This window comes from Rana temporaria, chromosome 5 (genome assembly GCF_905171775.1).
Source record: "Rana temporaria chromosome 5, aRanTem1.1, whole genome shotgun sequence".
Lineage (NCBI taxonomy): Eukaryota > Metazoa > Chordata > Amphibia > Anura > Ranidae > Rana > Rana temporaria.
Window position 1 is genome coordinate 331,250,611 of NC_053493.1, and position 27,436 is coordinate 331,278,046.

Here is a 27,436-nt window from a genome sequence, read left to right on the forward strand (position 1 = left end):
CACATTATTTTTTGTCCCTCCTGTCATCATGACCAACCTGATCTCTACATCAATGACTGCTTCGACTGGTACCACACCATAGTGAACTATTAGTCTAGGGTACAGCCCAGCACAGTATAGGGTTCCACACAATTCAGCACAAGAAGGGTCTCTAAAGAAGTTAAGTAGTCAGGAAACTGTCTATCAGATTTTGAGAGACAGTAATAGCAAAGGCTGGAAAGATTATTGTTCTGAAAAGCTAATTTTTTTATTGAGTTAATGTTATATTGTAATTGTGTGTTATTGTTAACTGTTATTGTTGCTTTGCAAGAATGCCAACCAGCTGTAGTGCTCATCTGTGTATTCTGACAGCAGCAGGGAGCTGCTTTTGGAATACATATGCCCGTACCTGAAACACTGCAGGGGTAAACTTCTCTATTCACAGTTAAAAAAAAATAGAACATGTATGCCCAGCATTAGGAGCGTGGGGTGGTCAAGGGGCAGTAGCTCCTATGTTCGGCATATGATTTTTTCTGGCAGAGATTTCTTCATCCACATCGATCAATGTGAATGGAGGAATCTGTTAGGTTCTTTTTATATTCAGTCCACAGGCAAAAAATGTCATGGTCATGAAGGGGGTAAAACCTTCCGGGGGTAAAATGGTTAATAAATGCCCCCACAATGCTGAGTATAGGCAGTATTACAAATATGTGGGGCCACATTCGCAGTATGATGAGAGCTAACCAGGGCTATGTCATAAAAAATATCACTGGAAAGGGAACGAAGATAAGTATAGGATTAGGCTGCATGTACGCTGTCTGGCTTATGTCCTGACCAAATGTAATTCAATATATTTAAGTGTCAGAACCACAAAATGTATGCAGTGATGGTTTTCTACCTTTTCTTTAAAGTGGATGCAAACCCGATTCATGAAATTTGAGCTGGGCACATAAATCTGCACTATTTTGTTATCTCTCTTCAATGAGCTAAGACCCGTAGCTCTCTCCTGAACTGTTCCTCTGTTATCAGCCTGATAACTCCTGACAAATTCTCAGACTTTTTAGACAAAAGCAGCCTGAATATTCTGTCTGGGGAGGTTGCTAAAATAGATTTGCAGAGAGCAGGCCCTATTACATAACACCTCTGAGAGTCTCTGCCTATGATGAGAGGGGGTGTGCCTTTCCTCCAATAAGCAATGTTAGCTATCTTGGCTGTATGCCCAGACATTACACTCTGTGTTAACCAGGAAGAGAAAGTCTCCTAACACAATCTCAACTTTCTAAACCGTATATAAATGTGAAGACAGCAGATATAAATGTAAAACCTATGTAAGGCGATTTGGTTCATCCCTGTATATCATCTGAGGCTGTTCACTTCACTGGGTGTATGGAGGGTTTACATCCACTTTAACTTGGATGAGCTGTATACTTGTTCAAGGGTTATTAGCTCAAAAAGTGTTGTCAGAAGATCAAAATAAAAGACAAGAAGCTAGCATTTATGGATTTTGGATCAGTAATGGAAGCCTTCTTATTATTCCTATGCTGGTCTTACCTTGAGCAGGAATTTACCTGTCTCACTTTGGTAAGCAAAGTGATGGTAAATAAGGAAAATCCCTTTAAAAATACTTGTTGGTAGAAAAAGTATTACTGTATTTATTGGCGTATAACATCCACTTGTTTACCCTGAAAATAGAGGGTAAACTGTGCCTGCATGTTATACGCAGGGGGCTGTGGAAAGTTTTTTCCAGAAACTTCCCTCTTAAAATTAGGGTGCGTGTTATACGCCTGTGCGTGTTATACGCCTATGCGTGTTATACGCCGATAAATACGGTAATCTATATGTCTTTAGTTGCGGGGTGTTATTACGAGTGACATCTATTTACTAACCATGCTTGGGTCACTTTATGACTAGTTGTTGTTTGTGTGGTAAAGAACTATCATTAACCAAGTTGTAAGAATTTTCAAGTCAGGCTTTTATTTTCTTTGTTTTTATGCTTAAAACATAAAAACTAGAACCTTTTAAATTGATATTCTAACAAACTTTATCTTCTATAAATATTTAAGCACGCAGTGGCTTGTGCCCAAAACTTATCCAACTATATTTAGTAGTTAGCACCGGTTAAGTGTAGGGATGTGACTGCAGACTGGTACCAATAAAATGCTCAGTTCTTCTTCTGCTACCTTGACTGGTGTAAAGTTGGTTCCCAAGGTGAAAACTAAGTGGTCTGCTGGCATATGGTGTAGCCTCCATTTGAGTGCTAAAAGCTGGATACTGTTTTGGAGAAACAGATGTTGTGGAGTGCAGCAATGCACTACTGAGCCTGTCTAACAGCTGGGAATCCTTCGTGACCCATATAGCTAGAAATAAACATGGCCCAAGCTTGGCAAAAATCGAAGAAAGCACATTTTCATTTGTTAAGAGCTTATCAAAATGAAGAATAAATGTTTTTCGCCATAAACTGATTTTAGTCACAAGAGGAATCCTTCCAGCAGTTTATGTGATGGTCTGATATTATTACGAGCACCCACTGCCAGCTGAAGGCTGCAGTTGCGTTGACAGATAGGGCAGACGGAAAATAAACATCTGCCCCAATCACGAGTGTAGACCAAAAGACAAGGTTGACGAATATTGTCTGGCAGGCTTTTCTTTGCAGGAAAACATATAACAGCGACAGAACCAAAACTACTGGCATCGTCTGGTCCTTATGTGGTTACTTATGTGGTTACTGACCATGAAGAGAGATGATTAGTATGTGCTCTCCAAGGAGGACTGGTGCAGATGCTCAGAATGATATCATTCCAACTTGCTAGCATAGGCTTTCAAGCTGCAGCTCCATGCTATTTGCAAATCGGCCTTAGATTGTTTTTCACGGTTCAACAACCTTTAGAACTAAAACTTTCTTGCCCAGTATTATGCTGCAAGTCCAAATAAGTATTCATGGTCCAATTGTAAAGAGAACAATGTGTCATTGTATTTCATATGACAAATATAGTAAATCATATTTTTTTTTGTCCTAATTGAACTCAGCTTTAAAAGTGTGCTTTTCAAAATTATTCTGGATTTTACTACTACTTTGTATACTAGATTTGTGAAAAAAAAGCTTGATTATAAGCAAACAAATAAGCTTATAGCCTCAAGAAGGAAGCACTATCTATGGAAATAATGATCATAAAAGATAACCGGGCTAATTTGATGGGTATATTGTACCACATCCCAGTACTCTAGATTATATGAAAAAATACAAATTTAATGGGACATTAGAGGTGCTAGTAAAATTATAACAACAATTCCATAACAACACTAAGTAGAATAAAATCTATTATCTGTTAATCCCAAAATAATCATTAAAACTGCATATAATAAAAATTATTTAGATTATAAACCGATTAAAAATACCTATTTTGAGGGAGTGTCCTCCCAACAGTACTTGTCTAGCTAGCCAGAGACCAAAGAAACACATTTGGAGCAATAGCTTCAAGTACTTTTGCCATATTGGATGGAGATGGATTGTCTCAGGATCTCTATCTCCCAGCATGGATTCAGCACCATCTTTGGCCTCCCAACAGTACTTGTCTAGCTGGCCAGAGACTACAGAAGCACACTTTGGAGGTGACATGAAGGGTTGAGGAGGCAGAGGATGACTGTGATAATCCAAGGTACTGTTTTTGGAAGAGTATGAAAGTTCGCTGTAATTTGTAGGAAAATGGGAAGGTTTAATGCATGAGGTGAGCTGTGTCTAGCTGCAGCTGTGCACACCATTAAGACTTCTCATTTTCATACAAATTACAGCAAATTTCAAGGAGCTAAATGCATTGAGTCCAAATAGAGATTTAATGTACTCAACATCAAATATGCAATGCTGTACACAGCTCTGCTGTGGGTTGATGATAGTGAACATACACTTTTCTTTTTTGCCCCGATTTGTTTAACTGGCTTAAGCAATGGGATCTCAGTAGGATTTCTGAATTGTCATACCTACTACTAGTGTTGATGGTCAGGCACTATAGCTGGCTCTGTGTTCTTCACCTATAGCAGCCCCCTTTACTATGAGGCAAGCAGACATACCAGTAATTGTTTGCCTCCAAGTCCTATACACAATGCTATAGTGCTTGGCTACCACGCTGGGTCAGACGCGAGCTAAGCACAGCAAATAAGTACTTGCAGTTGGCAGACAGACAGAGTGGTCCAATTGCAGTCCAGGTTCAATTCAGCCAAAGTTCAGAAAGTAGTCAGGGTCTTTCTATGGTCAAAAGGCAGGCAGAGTTCAGAGAGTAGTCCAAGTTTAATCTAAGTTTGATAAAAGGGGAATCCAAAGTATCAGGCAGGGTGAGGATCGGGCAAAGGCAAAAGTCAAGGTACAGGAACAAGGCAAATAAACAGGGAGCTTGAAGCAAATGTTGCAAACACTATCATAAGCTTGACAGTAAGGGCTTGACCGCCTTAAAACAGGTTTGGTCTCCACCCAGGGGCTGTGTCTACATCAATCACCTTGCAGGTGGACAGTCAGACAGGCATAGTGCAGCTCAGCCAAAACCAGGATGCTGTAATCAGACCAACAGCTACCATGGAACAGGAGCGTTACACACTCCTGACATACTATTCAGAATGTTTTACCTTTTCAGAATTATATGTATTCACTGGTGAGGAGCTCTCTTGAGATATCCAAGGTAGCTCTTCCTCTGTGTAGAATGTTGGGTCAATGGTTTACAACCACTTTAAAGTAAAAATGAACCTTGTGGTTTCGAAAAAGAATAGAAAACTGGACACTCTATAAATTTTTTGTATGCTGCAAGTAAATATATTTATTTATTATCTTTTTTTCACCTGACATTTCCTAGCTATCACATGACCCCTGTATCAGTGGGTCGATTTCTGCATGAAAGGGTTATAGTAGTGAAGAAGCCACTCTGTGTTACTGAAGAAGGAAGTGCATGCCTTGGCTGCCAAATGGGGAAGAGGCAGTGACTGTCAGCCACTGCACTCAACAACTAACAATAGCGGCCTGCAGTACTCACAGGAGGGTGGCAATATTATTGCAGCTTGGAAACCAGGGGGTTGCCTTTGTCACCCAAGTAATGAAAGTACTGTAAGCATGACACACCTGGCAGAATCAATACATATTTTTTATTAGAAATATACAATCATTACCCTTTTGCCCGGCAAAATCACCATTGGAATTCCGACGGAATTCCATCGGAAAAATATAGAACACGTTTTATATCTAAGTCCGATGGAATTCATTGGAATTTCCAATGAAAAACTCAGATGGGGCTACACACGATTAGAAAATCCGATGGAAAAAGTCCTTCTGACTTTTTCCATTGGAAATTTCCGATCGTGTGTACAGGGAATTAGGCTAGTTTATCATGTAAATGGCATCTGTATTTACAATAAATATTGTAAAGTCAACTTTAGGTTTTGCTATAATCTTGCAATCATCAGTAGGCAAAAAATTGTAATAAAAATTGATGAGAACCAACCATGCACAAAGTCACACTACATGTGTGACTCATGTTCATCATGTTACCAACATCTTGTCATCATACTATTAGTGATCCTACTGCGAAATAAATAATTAGTGTGTGTTACAAGCAGGCCACTGGTTGCCATAAACTGCCCCAATAAAAATACTTCACATAAAGGGCTTTGCAACTGCCAGTTGGAGGAAGCTACTGAATGCAGGGTGGCAGTATGTGTCTGGGTGTTCAGCACCCAGCAGTCTATTTTAGGCACTGTCCGGCTGAGTGATTCCCTGCCCATCGGTGCTCAGAGCCTGCACAAAGATAACTGTCACTGAACACCAATGGTAGGGAGCATTCCCAATCCGATTGATACCAATGATGGGACATTTATTCCTTCCGCTGACACCAACAGTGGGGCATTTTTTTTACATCCATTGACACCAGTGATGAGGCATTGTTTAAATTCCTACTGACCTTTAATGCTGGGGCATTTTTCTTTACTTCCACTGTCCACTCAAGTCAGGGTATGTTTTTTACTCATGTTTACTGCTGACACATGGTTTATTTTTTTAGCTTTCACTGACCACCAACACATTTTTCCACTGTCCACAGTCTGGCCCCCAAAAAGTCTTACCCTTTGTAATAAAGGCTTTAAACACTTTACCACGTGTTGTATTCTCGTCAGTACCTAAAGAGAAAACATTTAAAGTCTGAAATCAAAGCTTAAGTAACATCACAAGATCCAGTAGATTGGATTATTAAGAATTTTCAAGATCAGGCAGGACTGGACTCTGAGCTATAAACAGGGCTATGGAGTAGAGGGTGGGGGTGTTGCAAAGGTAAGAATGGTTATAAAACTGTTTAGTGATGTATCATCATGCTTTAGGTCAGTGGCAGGCAACCTTGGCCCTCTAGCTGTGGTGAAACTTCAAGTCCAATGAGACATTGTAAGACCCTGACAATCACAGACATGACTCCTAGAGGCAGAGGCATGATGGGATATGTAGTTTCACCACAGCTGGAGTGCCGAGGTTGCCTACCCCTGCTTTAGGTGTTTGTAGGCATAATAGTGCATTTGCAAAAACAAATTAAAACTGAGTCTGTAATTAGAGATGAAATGAATACCCCTGGGTTCGGTTTGGGTAGGTTTGACTGAACAGAAGCTGAATCTGAAACCTACTAAAATCAATGGCTGCCAAATTTGTCAAATTAAGTTTTAACATCTTAAAAAGGGGTTGTAAAGGAAATGCAGTGCTGTTTTCATGTCCTCATTGTTCGTTTTTTGCTCTCAAGTGCTGTAATTCTTCTCTGATCTCCACACTTCCTGGTTGTCTGTTTCCTGATAACCACAGTGCTGGGAGCCCCATCTCTGTGGTCACTAATTTCAAGGAGGTGTGATTACTGTGTGTCTAAAACCCCACAGCACCTCCCCTTTGAATCAGTTTCGTTTTCCAAACCATCATTGCTCTGTGGCTCTGTATGCTCTGTACAGCAGAGAGGCAGGAAACAACATGCAAAAACGAAACTAGAAACTACAGGTACATTATATGATTGATTTGTATCTATTTTTAATCGTTTTTAAAAGGAATCAGTTAACTATTATGGCCCGGATTCACATATCTGAGCGCATCTTTATGCCGGCGTAGTGCATCTCATATGCGCTACGCCGACGTAACCCAGAGAGGCAAGCACAGTATTCACAAAGCACTTGCTCCCAACGTTGCGCCAGTGTAACGTAAATTCCTAGGCGTAAGCCGGCCTAATTCAAAGTAGGTGGAAGTGGGCGTGATACATTTAAATGAACCGTGACCCCATGCAAACGAAGGGCTGAACGAACAGCGCATGTGCCGTCCCATAGACGCTTCCCAGTGCACATGCTCAGAATCACGTCGGAACGAATGCCTAAGATACGTCGAATCACTAAACGTAACCTACGCCCAGCCCTATTCACGTTGTACTACATAAACAACGTAAAATACGACGGCTGTTCCGTGGTCCATACCTTTGCATGGGATGCGCCTCCTTTATGTGGAATAACTTTACGCCGGACGTACGCCTTATGTAAACGGCGTATATTTCTGCAACGGGTGCAAGCACATTCGTGAATCGGCATATCTCCCTCATTTGCATATTTGCAATGAGGCCACCATCGTAAATATGCGCCCAAGATACGCCGGCGTAGGAAAGTTACGTCGGTCGGAGGAAGCCTAATTTCAGGCGTATCTAGTTCTAAGGGCACGGTGCATGATACGACGGCGCACATTTACACTTACGCAGCGTATCTGTAGATACGTCGGCGTAAGTGTTTTGTGAATCCGGTCCTATGTCTCTATACCCTGTAAACAGTCATTTCAGAATAACATTTTTTTTTATTTACAACTCCTTTAAAAGCTAATAGCCAAGGGATTGGCAAAAAAATGCATGAGGGACTAGATACCACCCCAGGGGACATAAATGATTTCAATTACAACAATTCTGTTTTGCAGGAAGCAGTGAATTTGGACCAAGAGCTAATAATCTCTTTCCAAACTAATTGTATTATCATGTTTGCCACACAACAGGGAAGTGCAAAACAAGTGGTACATTTTGTAAAATACATATTTTGTAGCTTAGATTATAAATCCCCTCAAATGAATAATACCACAAAATAAAACGTGCCTTTGACCAGTTCTTAAGTGTTCATATATTTTAAATGAATAAATCTGATGTAGATACAGTGGGGATCGAAAGTTTGGACACCCCAGGTAAAAATTTGTATTACTGTAATGTGCATAACGAAGCCAAGGAAAGATGGAAAAATCTCCAAAAGGCATCAAATTACAGATTAGACATTCTTATAATATGTCAAAAAAGTTAGATTTTTTTTCCATCATTTACACTTTCAAAATTACAGAAAACAAAAAAATGGCGTCTGCAAAAGTTTGGGCACCCTGCAGAGTTAATATCTTGTACTGCCCCCTTTGGCAAGTATCACCGCTTGTAAACGCTTTTTGTAGCCAGCCAAGAGTCTTTCAATTCATGTTTGAGGTATCTTTGCCCATTCCCCCTTACAAAAGTCTTCCAGTTCTTTGAGATTTCTGGGCTGTCTGTCACGCACTTCTCTTTTAATGTCTATCCATAGATTTTCAATTATGTTGAGGTCAGGAGATTGTGAAGGCCATGGCAAAACCTTCAGTTTACGCCTCTTGATGTAATCCCCTGTGGATTTTGAGGTGTGTTTAGGATCATTATCCATTTGTAGAAGCCATCCTCTCTTTAACTTCAGCTTTTTCACAGATGGCATCAAGTTACCATCCAAAATTTGCTGAAATTATATTGAATCCATTTTTCCTTCTACTCGTGAAATGTTCCCTATGCCACTGGCTGCAATACAACCCCAAAGCATGATTGATCCACCCCCATGCTTGACAGTTGGACAGAAGTTCTTTTCATTAAATTCTGTGCCCTTTCTTCTTCAAATGTACCTTTGCTCATTCCGGCCAAAAAAATCTATTTTTTAACCTCATCGGTCCACAGAACTTGTTTCCAAAATGCATCAGGCTTGTCTATATGTTCATTTGCAAAGTTCAAGCGCTGATTTTTGTGGTGAGGATTTAGAAGAGGTTTTCTTCTGATGACTCTTCCATGAAGACTATATTTGTACAAGTATCTCTTTATAGTGGAATAGTGTACCACAACTCCAGTGTCTGCCAGATCTTTCTGGAGGGATCGTGCAGTCAAATGTGGGTTTTGAATTGCTTTTCACACAATCCTGCGAGCTGTTCTATCTGATGTTTTTTCTTGGTCTTCCAGATATTGCTTTAACTTCCACTGTTCCTGATGACTGCCATTTCTTAATTACATTCCGAACAGAGGATATTGACATCTAAAAAACGCTTTGCTATCTTCTTATAGCCTTCTCCAGCTTTGTGAGCGTCAACTATTTTCAGTTTCAGTTTTCTAGACAACTGCTTAGAAGAACCCATGGTGTTGATTGTTGGGGCCAGGTCAAATGAGTCTGGGCATTTAAAACCTTTGAGATTGATATCACCTGGTCTTCCCAGACGATGATTGAGAACAATTCATGACACTGGCAGGTCTCTCAGCTTTGCAAAGGGGGCAGTGCATGCTATAAATTCTGCAGGGTGCCCAAACTTTTGCAGACGCCATTTTTTTGTTTTCTGTAATTTTGAAAGTGTAAATGATGGAAATAAAATCAATTTTTTTTTTTACATATTATAAGAATGTCTAATCTGTAATTGTATGCCTTTTGGAGATGTTTCCATCTTTCCTTGGCTTCGTTATGCACATTAATATACATTTTTACCTGGGGTGCCCCACTGTATTTGCACATAAGCTGTAGTTGGCTGTCCAAGATTGCAGATTCAGGGGTTTCAAACACACACACACAAAACCATTCATAACCTTTGTGAGATCAAATTCAGCAGGATTTTTGCTAGTTATAAACCTAATTGTATCTGTATTTTGCTTGATACATTTCTCACACTAGCAAGATCTTAAGTGAAGAGAGTCACTTTATAAACTGGACATTGTGAATTTCAGTGACTTAATCCTGTTTTCATTTATATATTTCTCTGTGGTCAAATCATGAAAGTAGAGGCAAAGGAAAGTGACGCAATGTGTTCCTTCCCCAGAGCAATTATTGTATATTCCTTTGTTTAAATTGAATTATGTTTTCAGATTGGTTGATATGGGTAATAGCAACTGTACTGATACCGTTTTTGTTTGTCTGCCCTTTTATCTGTGTTTTTGCTGTGTGTATTTTGTGAAATTTGTAATTATTGGTTTTCAGCTCTTGTCAACTCCCCAAGGTCTTCAAATCCACTGTGTCTAGTTGCTGACCCCCACTGACTGTTTTTAGTTTATACTCTCTGTCTGCCACATGCACTGACTTTCTGTTTTTGTTTCTTCGACTACGCTTATCTGCTGCCAGACTTGACCACCAACCAGTTCTGATGTAATTTTAGCTTCACAAATTTGTATCTTGAGCTGGTCCTGCCTCTACTGATTCTTGAGCCTATTGAAAGTCATGCATTTTAGGACCATTATATTCTTTCAATCAATAAAAAATGTTCTTGCATAATCTCAAACAAATGCAATTACAAAACCAGCTTTTGAATAAGCTTATACTTCCTGCCCAATACTTCTCAAATTGGAGTGACTGTGCAATGGTGGCTTCTTTACAAGTAAGTAGCCAGGGTTTGCATGTGTAAGTCGGAAAGGGGGGCTGTCTAGGCAGAGGTGGAATTTTTATTTGTGGAACTGCATCTTTTAAAGGGTGAGGTCCAGAGCTTGCAGTGCTGTTCTAGGCCCATTTATTTGGGACTTCATGCAGGAGCTTCTGCACTGAAAACCCCCTGTTCCCGAGGGTCACCACTGCCTACCAGATTTCTACAATAGCTAAAGTCTCTTCTCAGTTTTAAAAGAAAGTGTACTACCCTACCCTACTGGTAGAATTAAAAAGCCAATCAGTCCAACTAGCAAATGCTTAACAAATTTGAATAAATTCATAAGACTGCTTTTAGATATTCTGTTTGTAGATATCTGTCTTGGGCATACTCCTAGTGCCATAACTTCAGTAGTACAGAAATAAATATAGTGGACAACAGCTAAGCTCATTAGTTGTGTCCTGTTTTTACCCTTATATGTACCCCCAAACCGTTGCAAATGCGTATTATGATTTTGTAGGAATGGGACATGTGATTTAAAAAAATGTGACTGGCAAAAAAATATGAAAAGCATCACAATGAAATAAAGGTGATACATCCAAAATTCATAAAGATTAATAAAACGGTTCTGAAGATGAATTATTCCACTCCTCTCCGAATAGTGAAACTTTGTGTATATTCTGAAATATTTTTTAAGTCATACCCGCCTATACCTGCATCATGGTACCAGTAGTACAACTGTATTGCTATCTTTAGGAAGACAAGCACATTATTAAGTATGTGAACTGGAAAAGTTGCTCAACGTGAGACAACTAATAGAGACAAAATGGTGCCCTGGGGAACCTGAAAGTCACAGCTTTCAAACCAGCAATAACTTCTGGTAACACTGGTCCTGAGGCAGCAGCAGTCAACATTGTTAAAAAACTCCCTTATGGTGTACTCATTAATTAACTGTACTGTTTGTTGATTTTAGATTGATTCACTGCAATCTCAGGGGGGCATTTTTGGAATCTGTATAATGGCATTATGCAGAATTTCATCTTCAGGTCTTAAAGTCCCAGGGTGGTGTTTTGCTGGGACATATAGAAGATGAAGTGAAAATCAGGATGTGTTAGATAAAAATGGTAATGAAAATATTTTAAAATTCAGATGCAATTTTTGAAGATTGTCCCCACAGATTGAAAAAAAATTACCTGAAGCAAAGTCTGACTGACAGGCAGGTTTAGCGAACAGAGAACAAATGGTATGCAAAAAAGTATTCACTGCTAATTACCCAAGAAATTATTTTAATTAAGCTGTTTACCAAATAGGCCTTTGTGTCCCATAAATAAAGAACTGTCTATTGTAGTAATGTCTCAGCATTTAAAAATAAAAATGACTAAATGGGTATATAATTGTCTTGCTCAAAAATTGTTTTGTTCACCAGTCCTGTAAAGAAATGTTGCATTTAGTTAATTCTCACCTCAAATATTGGCATTTTGACAAGGAGCCTTTCCACTTGCATACAGATGCTTGTGCTGTTCATATCATAAAAGGCCTGTGACTAGGAATGAGCTGAGTGTTTGTTTGGTCCAAACAGAAGTGCAAACCCCAAACATTTAGGGCTTTAACCTTTACAATATAAATATCCTGAACAAAAATGACAGCTTCCTGCTGTTAATGGTTGCTAAGAAAGCAGCGGGCGCCTGCACCCGCCATGTTCTTAGCAACCACTGATATCACCTGGCCCACTTACATACATGGCCAGAAATCCCCAGCTATGTTAGTTTAAGGGAAAGTGACATTAGTGGCCATATGTGGGTAATGATGTCACCACTTTTCTTGTTTCTTGGCTTTTATTGCTAATGACAGCTTTTCTCCAAACCGCACAACCTATCTAAATCAAAATGACTAACTTTGTAGTTGTTCTGAGGCCACTTTGTAAATCTCACTGACAATGTTCAACTCTCCAAGAAACCTCTGTCTCACAATAATTCTCGGGTTCCAAGTTTCCTCTATCTGCTATCAGAAGCAAAAATGTATGAAAAGACCCCAAACACACCTCTAAGATGACAGCTGCCTTGCTAAAGAAGCTGAGGGTAAAGGCGATGAACTGGCCAAGCATGTCTCCAGACCTAAACCCTATTGAGCATCTGTGGGGCATCCTCAAATGGAAGAGCGCAAGGTCTCTAACATTCACCAGCTCCGTGATGTCATCATGGAGGATTGGAAGAGGACTCCAGTGGCAAGCTGTGAAGCTCTGGTGAACTCCATGCCCAAGAGGGTTAAGACAGTGTTGGAAAATAATAGTGGCCACACAAAATATATATATATATATTTTTTAAATTCTATATTTTATTGTTTTTTAATCGATTTTATACAAAAAACATACCTCAATTGCATACGTATCACATATATAACATATCACAAATCGATTCTGCAGGAATTTACAGAGCATTTCAGTTCCAAAATTGTTCCTTTTCTAGATATACTTACGGTATAGATAATCTTCATAGTCCTTCCTATTTATCAAGCCAGCACAACAAAAAACAAAAACAGAACAAAAACAAACAAACCAAAAACAAAAACAGAGAAAAAAATATATATATATATTCCTCTATTCCGCCTCCGCCAGTGCACAGCCATATTCTCTAGAGCAGACATACGCTGACCATTTTGACCATTTTTTATTAAACTTCTTCTCTGCCTTGAATAGTAGCACTACCTCTTTCCATAGTATATATTTCAGCTATTTTTTTTAAGCCACTGCGAGACAGAGGAAGATGATTTCCGATTCCAGAGAGCTGATACACATGACTTGGCTGCATTCAGAAGGTGAACGGTCATCGAATTACTATATTTACGCCTAGAAAGCTCTGAAAGATGGAGCAAGTATCTGACCTGTAGGCTGTCTTATCATATCTCGGACCTTGGCCCAGAATGCCTGCAGTTTTTGACACGACCAAAAAATATGGAGCATATTGCCCTCTGCCACACCAAAACGCCAGCACATATTCGTCCTTTCCGGATACATTTTATGCAACAATGATGGGACTCTATACCAACCTGTGAGAATTTTATAACATAGCTCTTGGTATTTATTAGCCATTGAGGAGTGATGAGTAAAATGTAAAATATATCTCCGCTGCTCTTCAGACAATGTAATGTCTAAATCTCTTTCCCATTTCTGAAGGAATCCTGGGGCATAACCCTCTGATGATTGTACTAACAGTTTATACATCTCAGATACCCCATGTGCTGAGGGAGCATTTACCAAGCATATATTTTCCACGGGCGTATTCGGACGATCTGACCACTCCTTACGAAGAAGGGAACTGAGAAAGTGAGTAAGTTGCTGCATCCGCCATGGATCCAATGGTGGATTAAACATCAATTGTATTTACACCCTAGTCTTCAGCCTATATTCTTCAAGATAATCACCTAGACCTAGAATTTACCCTGTCTCACTGTTTGTCAGAAACGGTGATCTGTGTATCCAGGGGGAAATGCTGGGTTTCCCAATATTGGATACATCCGGGATATTTCTCCTTCTTCTTTAGAGAAAAAATGGCTTTGTTGTATTACTCGTAGAGTTGCCCCTATCAAAGAATGGTTCCTCAATATGCCAAGTGCATTTGGCCTTAACCATGGCACACATTTAAGTGGAATCTTGGTGCACGATTGTTCAATTTCTACCCATGTTTTAGATCCCTCATCTCTGCACCACGCCATAACCCTGGCAAGGTGTACTGCCTGATAGTATCGGTTTAGATCTGGGAATGCCATACCACCCTGGGTTTTAGGCCTGGCCAGAAGATTGTAGGATAGACGTGGGTGCTTTTTTGCCCAGATAAATCTGATAAAAATACTACGCAGTGATTTCCACACAAATTTTGACACTTTGGGCCCAATTATTATTTTTTTAACTTAGGTGTGTTCTCACTTTTATTGACAGGGGTTTAGACATTAATGGCTGTGTGTTGAGTTATTTTGAGAGGACATCAAATTTACACTATACAAGCTGTACACTCACTACTACTACATTGTAGAAAAGTTTAATTTCTTGGGGGGGCGTGGTCTGCCAGCGCTGGTGATGGCTGCTTTGGCTCTGTGCTCACCGGCCAGGGAGAGTAACGGAGCGAATTGGGCCCACCTTAGCCAGCTATCTGCACCCATCCAGCATCCTAACACCTCGGGACGCAAGTGACCATGTCCAGGAAGAGGATGACGGAGCATCACCCCCAGAAACTGACGGCTTTCTTCACAAAGCCGAGCCAGGTCAGTCAGGCTCAAAATGGCGCCGACAGGATTGCGGCACCCGAGGCCTACTCGGATCTCCCTGATGACAGCCCCGGCCTACAGGCTCCTCTTTGCCCTTCCTCCCCTCCTATGCTCAAGACCAGGGAAAATCCTGTCAACCATATCCTCGCCCGCCACGTCGCGACCCTGAAACTTGTGATGAGGAACCGGAACATATGTCCTGAATACCTATGGGCCTCTACATCTACATTTAAGAGACTCTCCCTGGCACTCAGCTCTCTTCCATTTTTTGTTACAGCTGATAACTAACTTTCGTTTCCCCTCTCCAGTGGTTTAGGTGGAAGTCTCATTCCTCTACTCCACCATTTGGCTCAGTTGGTGCACACCCCACAGTTGGTTCATCCTATTTGAGCTCCAGTTTTTCTTGCTTAATCAGTTTTGTTACTAACTGAGTTACCTTTACAGCTACTACGTTACGTGTGCAGGGATCTGCACCCCGGAGATCTACACTTGATGGTGACCTCCACAACGTTCTTTGGTACGCTCGATCAGACCAACTCAGCCTCTTCTCCGAACTGTAAGTGACTTCCCACCTCATTGTGCACCCACAGCCAATCCCTAATGGCGATCAAGGTCCTGTCCCTTAATGCCAATGGGTTGAACCATCCGGCAAAGAGACATTCCCTATGGAAGACAGCGCTAGATCTGAAATGTGACACACGTCCTGTCCCTGGGTAGCTACGTCACTTCTCCACTGTATATCTGGAGGGAGCCATTGTGGAGGGAGCCATGGTTATCCCCCTAGGCTGCTCTCCTGATATGAAGTGATATGAACATTACATGGAGGAAGAACAATTGGTAGGAATAAACAGCTAGGAAGGATGACATTCTTCTGTACAGCTCACAGGTAATGACAAGAACACTGCATTGCTGGCAGTATCAACAGGTATTTTTTGTATTTACTGAAAATTAATTTTGCTTGGAAAAAAAGAAAACGAATGCAGCCATCACATCTGAGGACTGTAAGCAGCAACATATTGCAATTTTGTTCTTGGGCTTACCTATTCTTTAATTTACAGTAAGTCCTGCTTTTGCAGCTTCAGCGCACTCTGGAAATCATATTAATTTCCAGGAAAAATGCACGGTTTAACTCAAAGTGAAATACATTATTAGTGGTTATATGCTTTATTCCAATGAGACATGAATGTTAACAATAGGTTTACTTTAGAACCGACTGAGAAAAGGGAATCTGACTCCTAATTATAAAAGATAGACTTGGCTTTAGATACTTATAATTAATATTTCTAGACCTTTATCACTGCTTGGTTGTGGGTGTACTCTCTTCATTTACACATTTTAATACTTTGTGTACAGTATGGTTTTGGCTGGGTGTATGCAATACTTGAACCGTCTTATATTGTATGTGATTTAAAACTTCTTTTTAACAAGAATAGTTTGAGAAGGAGGTATTGACCAGTATTTTCTTTCCTTGTTTTTGCTCATCAAAAATGTCATACCACTGCCCAATTAATGAAATTCTCATTAAGAATTAGGACAACACACATGATACAGCAGTGTAACATTTGCTAGTGAGAGGGCAGTTGTAAAACTAGGTTGACCTAGGTACTAGAGACCCAGGGCACCTGCAAGTATTTTACTAAGGAATTAAGAAACCGCAGATAATAAGGCAGTGAAAGAACTAGCCACAATAGGGCAGCTTTAATGAATAAGACTAGGCCAAAATGTACAAGGGACACAGGGCACTGTGTGGAATGGGTTAAAAGAAATAAATTAGCCTACTAGCCAGAAGTTCCAAGCTATGGCAAATGAGTTGTGTAAGCACAATGAAAAGCGGTCAAGGTTGGGGGTGTTGCTAGGTGAAAATGCATCTTATGGTGAGACCAAAGTTTTATATGGGGTTGATTTACTAAAGGCATACTGATCATCCATAACATTAGGATCAGTGACAGGTAAAGTGATTAAAATTGATTATTCAGTTGCAATCGCATCTAAAAGTCGATGGGATATATTAGACAGCAAGTAAAAAAAAATATTTAAATCGCAGTTTGTTATATATGGGGCTGCATAGCTGTAGACTGGTCAGGGTACCCATGCTAACCCATGTCCATAGCCAAAAGCATCTAAAATGGGCATGTGAGCATCAGAACTGGACCACAGAGCAAGTGAAGAAGGTGGCCTGGTTCAATGAATAACATTTTCTTTTACATCATGTGGATAACCGGGTTTGTGTGTGTCACTTACCTCGAAAAGAGATGGTACCAGTTAGCAGTATGGAAAGAAGGAAAGCTGACAAAGGCAGTGTTTTGGGCAATGTTCTGCTGGGACAGCCTTGGCCTGTCATACGTGTGGATATTACTTTGGCAAGTAACACCTACCTTAACATTGTTGCTGACCATGTACAACTCTTCATGTAAACAGTATTCCCTGATAGCAGTGGCTTCTTTCAGCCAGATAATGTGCCCTTTCACACTGCAAAGATGGTTCAAGAGTAGTTTGAGGAATACAACAAATTTGAGGTATTGACTTGGCCTCCAAATATGCCAGATCTCAATCCATTGAGCATTTGTGTAGGATGTGTTGGAATAACAAGTCTGATCCATGAAAGCTCCACCTCAAAACGTACAAAACCTAAAGGATCTGCTACTGACGGCTTGGTGCTAGATACCACAGGATACATTCAGAGGTCTAGTGGTGGCGCCCATGGTGTGACAGGTTAGGGCTGTTTTGCTGGCAAAAGGGGGACCTACTCAATATTAGGTGGCTCATCATAATGTTATGGCTGACCGGTGTGGGCTGTTCACTTATCACTTTGCAAATTAATTTTTCCATAGCTTAGCAAATGTGTTGAATTGTCACTTTGCAAAGAATAACCAAACATGTGTAAGGAAAGTAAAAAAATAAAATAAAAAATAAAAATGATCTAATAAATTGAACAGCCTATTTGCCTTTAGATAGCCAATCATATAAAGTAAGCTACTATAAGTTTATAAAGCCAGAGATCCTAATATCAAACAAATGGAACACAAATCTGCTAGCTTCTATCATATGCAACACAAACTTGTCTATTTGGAATTGTGTCACTATCATGAAGGGAAGAATAGTGTCTTTTGGTACATTTGCTGAACTACATATTAGCTTGAATGTGGCCAAGCATTTCAATAGTAAGATCTCCTTTTATCTATTTAAATAATTAGCATGTTACAGAACACCACCAACCCTATTTCTTACATTACTGGCAGGCTGAAATGTAATAATGGAGTGATATAATGTACAAATTGAAAGATCAGTGTAATATTGTACATTATTAAACTACTTGTATCACTTGAATGGAGAAATGATAAAACACGGCTGGCTCATCTAATTTATTCACAATCAGTACACAGCCATCTGGATTTTCTGCTTTCCTTTGAGATTCACATTTGGTCTATGGCAAGGTTGGAAGGCGATAAGGACCAAAAGTGAAAGACAACAGACAAGGAAGCAATTATTTTTCCCAAATTAGGGACTTGCATATATTTACAAATGAAAAACTTGGATCATTGTTTTTAATTAATGGCTCTTTCTCAAATTCCAGTTCTTGGCAGCATTACCAGGAAAAAAAGTACTAATCTTGTCTTTCAGTTTGCATTCACATTTTTTTTTTAATTAGCGTGTAGTGCCGCTTCCTGGTGACCTTCGCAACAACAAATAACACCATGATATTTACTGTAATTGTAGTTGTGACTGTACAAATGTGAATGCTGTAATAGTTTCCTTTATTATGCAATGATTTAATCAACATGTTGTAATGTTTCTTTATATGTTACAGAATCAGCATGCATTTATTATAAAAAATATAAATTCATTATTAGGTGGTAAGAATCCTAATTTTAGAGTACATAACTTTAGCTTCCTAATCCTAATTCAAATTTTAGCATACAGCTTTAGTATCTAAAGCAACTCCGATACTTATGCTGCGTACACACGATCAGATTTTCTGTCTGAAAAACCTTGGATTGTTTTTCCGACGGAATTCCGCTCAAGCTTGGCTTGCATACACACGGTCACACAGAAGTTCTCTGAACTTTCGTCCGTCAAGAACATGATGACATACAACACTACAACGAGCCTGAGAAAATGAAGTTCAATGCTTTCGAGCATGCCTCCAATTGTTTCCGAGCATGAGTTGGAATTTTTCGAGGGTCGGAATTGCTGCAGGCGATCGGATTTTCAGGTTGGAATTTTATTTTTTTCTGAAAATTTGAGAACCAGCTCTCAATCTTTTGTTGGTGGAAATTCCGTCAGAAAAAGTCAGATGTAGCATACACACGGCCGTAATTTCCGTTCAAAAGCTCACATCGGACTTTTGCTGTCGGAATTTCCGATTGTGTGTACAGAACATAAGGGCCAATAGCCAATTTAGTCTTAAAGCAACTAGGCCCAGTTTATATTTGTGCAGCATCGTTTTCTTACTTTGTGAAGTTCCTGCACAGCGCAGCCATCTCCAGTGTGGGCACCTGCCGATCTCGCACATGTGCAGTACGGTGCAATCTTGGTCAGCTTGCCATGCCAAGCTGACAAATAATTTCCATAGATGCTGTAACGGAATAGCCCGTGACACCCAGAGACCTTTGAAGGACGTGGGGTACTCCTGTTCCAGCGTTACTAATGACTCTTGGGTCTAGGGTCACTCTGTGCCCCTTTTGGACAGAGGGTGACTGATAAATGAAAATTCATGTTTTGCAGGATATCTTGGAATATTACAGTTTGGTTAATGCTGACCCCCAACCGGTCAATAAGAGTGTCTACTTCAATGTTTAACCTAGGCTGTTGAGATGCTAACTAAGTCTGCTACTGTAGTGATGAAAGCTGTGATTGCATTCTGTTGTGCTAATTAGGTCTGCTCCTAAGACATTCCATTGTGTGATGCTAATGCCACTGTTTGTGTGAAAAGTCTATTGATGATACTATGTGATGGGAATAGCAGGTGAGAGTCATAACGTCTGACTTCTCAGGTGTAGTAATTAGGTCATGTTAATTATGTCAGACCGGTGCCGAAAAGTCTGTGGAATGTGATTGAAGCCCCATTGTGTGATGTGTGGGTGGAGAGTTTCTTTGTTCCTTTGATTACTGTAACATGCCTGTACTGTGTATAAGAAAGCTAACCATTATAGCATGGGTTCATTCATTTGACTCAGAACACAGAGCGTATGTCTCGTCTCTCTGAGGGAATTCTTATGGATCGTGTCTGCTGGCTTGTTGGAGTGTCAGATGGAATGGGAAATCGTAAACGGTGGTGTCCGTTACAGATGCCAATGTTAAATATTACAGGAGCAGTGCCATGCCAAGCTGACAAAGATCTCTCAGGAGCCAATGCAAAACTGGAAATTACATCCACGGCCACGGCTGCTAAAGGAGTAAGTGAAATTAGATATAGGCTTAAGAGCCGGTTCACACTGGGGGGGCACGACTTCGGGGGCAACTCGGCAAGGCGTCCTGAAGATAACTTCAGAGGCGACTTGCAAAATGACTTCTGTATAGAAGTCAATGCAAGTCGCCCTGAGTCACCCCCGAAGTTGTACAAGAACCTTTTTCTAAGTCGGAGCGACTTGCGTCGCTTCTATTACAACGGTTCTATTGACTACAATGGGACGCGACTTGTCAGGCGGCTGACGAGTCGCCCCAGTGTAAACCGGCTCTAAATCAGGTAAGTGAACAGAAAAACAAAACTAAATTGCCAATTCCTTTTAAGGATGCAAATTAGTGCTGCATGGCGAGGAGTGAAAAATGTGGGTGAAACTCAACTTTAATATGGGATGAGTCTGATCTATTTAGTAGCGTGTAAACATTTGGAATAATAATAAAGCTTGAACTTATGAGCAAACCTAACAGAAACTTTTGTTTATTGTACATTAGGCTCAATATTTGTTGCCATTCTGTCAATTGTCAAATATGTATATATATATATATATATATATATATATATATATATATATATATATATATATATATATATATATATATATATATATATTTTGGACTGTGTAATATATAAGCAAAGCAGTCTTGATATTTTCCAATGTATGGTACGAGTCATGCATAATGTATGAAAGCGTAATAAAGCAATTGCCTGCTAATTGAACACCTTTGCTCTTCTCCTAAGAAATGTGACCTGCTGTGATTACACTTTTGTTTTACCTTGATTTTACTGAAAAAAATATATTAGCCTTGGCAGTTTACCATTGACCTTTGTGACTCAGTTTAAATAAGAATAAAGGTGGCATAGTTTCCAAAGGTGAGGGGTGATAACATGCACGGTGATTGACTATGAACTTGACAGAGCAGGGAATACTCAGATAACATAATTTTTAGTTTAATATTTCACCAATGTTTGTCAAACTGAACAGACTTTTTAACTAGGTGCAATAAAAGTTTACTTAGCAGCAGAAGTACATTTTATGATCTTTTTTGTTTTTATGAATTCCTTGAGAAGAAATGTACAGTAGCTCACAAAAGTGAGCACACCCTCACATTTTTGTAAATTATATCTTTTCATGTGACAACACTGAAGAAATGACACTTTGCTGCAATGTAAAGTAGTGAGCATACAGCTTGTATAACAGTGTAAATATGCTGTTCTCTCAAAATAACTCAACACACAGCCATTAACCACTTCAGCCCCGGAAGGTTTTACGCCCTAATGACCAGAGCATTTTTTGCAATACGGTACTGCGTCACTTTAACTGACAATTACGTGGTTGTGCGACGCTTTACCGAAACAAAATTGATGTCCTTTATTCCCCACAAATAGAGCTTTCTTTTGGTGGTATTTGATCACCTCTGTGGTTTTTATTGTTTGCGCTATAAACAAAAAAAGAGCGTACATTTTGTATTTTTTTTTTTTTACTTTCTGCTATAATCCGTATCCCCCAAAAAAAAAAGTATTCATCAGTTTAGGCCGATATTTATTCTTCTACATATTTTTGATAAAAAAAAAATATTGAGTGGTTTGCGCACAAGTTATTGCGTCTACAAACTACAGGATCAATTTAGGGACTTTTATTTATTTTTTATTATTTTTACTGTTAATGGCGGCGATCTGCAATTTTTTTCAGGATTGCGACATTGCGGCGGACAAATCTGAACCCACATTACACTTTTTGGGGACCAGTGACATTATTACATTGATCGGTGCTATAAAAATGCACTGATCAATGTAAAAATGACACTGGCGGGGAAGGGGTTAACACTAGGGGGTGATCAAGGGGTTAAGTGTGTTCCCTAAGCGTGGTCTAACTTAAGGGGGATGGGCTTACTAAAACATGACAGAAATCACTGCTCCCGATCACTGGGAGCAGTAGATCCCTGTCATGTCACTAAGCAGAACGTGGGCTGTCGGCGGACATCAAGTCTGCATGGGCCTGATGTCCTGCTTTTATAGAATGACATATCAGGTCAGTTTGCATAGGAGATCCATTCTGCTGACATATATGGGCGTGGACCGGTCGTCAAGTGGTTAATGTCTAAACTGCCGGCAACAAAAGTGAGTACACCTCTAAGTGAAAATGTCCAAATTGGACCCAGTTAGCCATTTTTCCTCCCAGGTGTCTTTCGACTCGTTAGTATTACAAGGTGTCAGGTGTGAATGGGGAGCAGGTGTGTTAAATTTGGTGTTATCGCTCTCACTCTCTCATACTGATCACTGGAAGTTCAACATGGCACCTCATGGCAAGAACTCACTGAGGATCTGAAAGAAAGAGTTGCTGCTCTACATAAAGATGGCCTAGGCTAAAAAAACCCTGCCAAAACCCTGACACTGAGCTGCATCACGTTGGCTAAGACCATACAGCAGTTTAACAGGACAGGTTCCACTCAGAACAGGCCTCGCCATGGTCAGCCAAAGCAGTTGAGTGCATGTGCTCAGCGTCATATCCAGAGGTTGTCTTTGGGAAATAGACGTATGAGTGCTGCCAGCATTGCTGCAAAGGATCAAGGGGTGGGGGGTCAGCCTGTCAGTGCTCAGACCATACGCTGCACGCTGCATCAAATTGGTCTGCATGGCTGTTGTCCCAGAAGGAAGCCTCTTCTAAAGATGATGCACAAGAAAGCTTGCAAACAGTTTGCTGAAGACAGACTAAGGACATGGATTACTGGAACCATGTCCTGTGGTCTGATGAGACCAAGATAAAGGTTTTTTGTTCAGATGATGTCAAGCGTGTGTCGCGGAAACCAGGTGAGAAGTAAAGACAAATGTGTCTTGCCTACAGTCAAGCATGGTGGTGGGAGTGTCATGGTCTGGAGCTGCATCAGTGCTGTCGGCACTGGGTAGCTACAGTTCATTGAGGGAACCATGAATGCCCACATGTACTGTGACATACTGAAGCAGAGCTTGATCCCGTATTCCAACATGATAGTGACCTCAAACATATCTCCAAGATTGCCACTAGACATGTGCATTCATTTTCGTCCAAATGCATTTTCGTCCGAATTTCAGGTATTTTCCTTATCGTTTTAACAAGCGATAACGAAAGCACAGAAAACGAAAACCGAAAGATCCGACATAAACAAATGCTTTATTTTCGTTTTCGTTGACGTCGAATGTGTCAAACTTTAACTCTATTAGTCCAATATTATTCTACTTAAAGTGGAGGTTCAACCGGAAATAACATTTTTTAACCTTAGATTCCTGCTCATTTTGTCTAGGGGAATCGGCTAGTTTTTTTTAAATCAAAGCTGTACTTACCGTTTTAGAGATGCATCTTCTCCGCTGGTATGGGCTGTGGGACTGGGCGTTCCTATCTTGATTGACAGTCTTCGGACAGGCTTCCGACGGTCGCATCCATTACGTCACGATTTTCCGAAAGTAGCCGAACGTCGGTGCGCAGGCGCAGTATAGAGCCGCACCGACGCTCGGCTTCTTTCGGCTACTCGTGACGCGATGGATGCGACCGTCGGAAGCCTGTCGGAAGACTGTCAATCAAAATAGGAATGCCCAGTCCCGAAGACCATACCCAGAAGCGGCGGAGAAGATCGCTCTCTGAAACGGTAAGTACAGCTTCGATTTTAAAACAACTAGCCGATTCCCCTAGACAAAATGAGCATCAATCTAAGGGTAAAAAACATTTTATGGGTGAACTCCCGCTTTGAGGGGAAAAGATTCGACATTGAGAGAAAAGATTCGACATTATAGAGACATGAAGAAGAGTCGACATAGAGAGAAAAGATTCGACATAGAGAGAAAAGATTCGACATAGAGAGACATGAAGATTCGACGTAGTAGCTAAAAACATACGATCGCAGCAAGCGGACATTTATGATGAAATGCTCTGCCCATAGGCTATATTTGAATAGAATTGTAATGTTGTTGACTAGTAAGAATAATTGATAAATATAATTATTATTAGTCATACAACATTAGAATTCTTCTATAGCTTGTAGGCAGAACATTCGACCTGAAATGTACGATTGCGGCATCGTACAGTTTTGTTGCGCCGTCAAATCTTTTTTTTTTTTTTTTAAAGATTCCGTCAAATCTTTTTTTTTTTAAAGATTCCGTCGAATCTTCTTAGAACATTCGACATACACCATAAGCCTTCAATGACAGGTTCAACCTTAATTAATTTAGATTTTCATACGAATGCATTTTTTTTTAACGAAAAACAAATTAAATAAAAACGAATTTCAGGAGTAACTAAATAAAAAAAAATCGGACGAAAAATACATTCCGAAACGAAATATTTCAGTGTGCACATGTCTAATTACCACTGTCTTGCTAAAGAAGCTGAGGGTAAGGGTGATGAACTGGCCAAGCATGTCTCCAGACCTAAACCCTATTGAGCATCTGTGGAGGAGTGCAAGGTCTTTAACATCCACTAGCTCCGTGATATCATCATGGACGAGGGTAAGAGTACTCCAGTCGCAACCTGTGAAGCTCTGGTGAACTCCATTTTCCAAGAGGGTTAAGGCAGTGCTGGAAAATAATGGTGGCCACAAAATATTGACACTTTGGGCCCAATTTGGACATTTTCACTTAGGGGTGTGCTTACTTTTGTTGCCAGTGGTTTAGACATTAATGTCTGTGTGTTGAGTTATTTTGAGGGGACAGCAAATTATACAAGCTGTACTCTCACTACTTTACATTGTAGCAAAGTGTCATTTCTTCAGTGTCACATGAAAAGATATAATAAAATACTGACAAACATGTGAGGGGTGTACTCACTTTTGTGAGATACTGTATCTTAGCATATTGGATTGATTTATTTAAAGTGGAACTATAGGCAAAACTTTTTTTAATTTTGGAAAAATTATGGAAATCCTGCCAGGTTTTTCTGCCATCAGTGTTCCATTGGAGACATTTCTCTTTGATTCCTATTTCCTAGTTAGAACAGGAAGTGATAGGAAATCCCTCCAAAGTGAGGCAAACCCTGGTTGTCACCAGGGTCACCAGAACTGGTGTCCGCATTGGAATACATCCCCTCCCCTTTCTTTTACTTTCACTTTTGATGAGAACGGTAAACAAGTCAAAGATACAGGGTTGAATCTCCCTAATAGGGGCACAGACAGCAATAAAAATGTGACAGGGATCATAATCCCCTCTTCAGTCTGTCCAAAATGGAAACACGTTTTGCCTTTAGCTATACTTAACTGTTGATGTTAGGAGAAGAGGAAACTTAAATGTTACCATTTTTTTCTTAACTGGTAAATGTCAGTGGGACAGGAAGTGAGTCCCCAAACTAAGGAAAAATTGGCATATTTTGGCACTTTAAGTTTTTTTTTCTTAATTTTTGACAGAGAGATGGCTATAACCCCTGTCAGTTTTTCTTTTTTGCCATCACATTGAGGAGATTTCCAATCACTTCCTGCCTCATAGCCAAAACAGGAATTGAGAGGAAATCCCTCCAAAATTAGGGAATTCCTGGTTGTCACCAGGGTCACCAGAACTAGTGTCCCTATTGAAATATGTATCCTCTATTCCTTTTCTGGTGACAACCCAAAATTTGGGGTTTCCTTTCAATTTCACTCTTGGCGATCTTGGCTATCAGGGACACCGACAGCAATCAGACGACGTCAATGACGAAACGCATAAGCAGGATGCACACACGTCACTTCTGGGTGTGAGAATCAGGCTGGTGGAACCGCAGTTGGAGTGCACGCTGCTAATCCCAGCCTAGAATCACTTGTTTGCCCTATTTTTTTGTGCTTTTTTGGGATGATGTTCACTACCCATGTGATGTAAGATTGGTTTAACTATTTTTAAATAAATTAAATCTCTGGTATTACACTATGGGAGTTCATATCTCTTCCTTATGAGGAATACATTACTGGGATCATACAGAAGCACACCATTGATTGCCTATTACCCAGCAATCACAGGACAGTAAAGAGAGACATCTGAGAGCCTGAAGGCATTGTGATCTGGAGGACAAACCATAGGAGTTACCTGCATTGTAGCAGCCTGCATATACTTTATGCGAGTTACCCCTGAAGGGGCAATAGGAGCTAGTGAGTGGGGACCCAAAAGGGGGAGCACAAGACTTACCTGATTTCCCATGCAATAACAAACACAAGTCACTTTGGAACTTTGCACTTGAAATTGCAATATCGTACGATTTACTGGACTGTGTTTTTCTCCTACACTTTTTATATGAACTTTATTTTCACTTTATAGTCATATTGTTTTTTTAATGTATTTTTATATTAATTATCTCTGGAGATTAACATATTTTTGGAGATTCACATGGATTTCCCGTTTATGGTTTTTGCATATACAAGTTTTGGTAATCAAGCACGAGCATGTTGGTGCTCTACTGGGGAGCATACTCACTTTATGTATTGATGATATACTGTATTTGCTGGCGTATAAGACTATCTTTTACACTTAAAAAAAATGGCCAAAAAGCAGGGGTCGTCTTATACGCCGGGTCAGCTGCTTGGATGCCTGCTGGATGTGCGGTAATACTGTATGTAGCTTTGGCTACATACAGTATATACCGCTAAGCCAATCCCGGTGAGCGATGTATTCAAATGAATACAGAGCCTGCTCGGATTGGGGTAACAACCTCTGCCAATCTGAGTGCCTACATACAGATTGGCTTTGAGAGTCAGAGAGGTGTGGGCTGATGATGTTACAGCCTCTGCCAATCCAAGCAGGCTTTATATTCATTAATAGAATACATCGCTCACCGTGATTGGCTCCATCTCCAGCAAGAATGAAGAAGATTATGGCTCCAGAAGAAAGAAATATGAAGCATCGGAATGGGGGTCGTCTTATACAGTGAGTACAGGCAAAAAAATCTTAAAAAAACGTAAAATTAGGGGGTCGTCTTATACGCCTGGTCGCCTTATACGCCGGCAAATACGGTATCTTAATTTATACTATATATATATAATACTTGCTGGTTCACTTCACACAGTGGTTTTAGTACTGAATAGTACCCATTTGTGGATTATATTTTTGTTGCCCACTTTGGTTTAGCAGATCCCACGTCTGGCATATATTTTGTATGTATCCCTATGAAGAGCGATCTGATAGATTACCCTTTAGTTCATAGGTAGCGCCACATACCCCACACTATATCCTATTTTTAT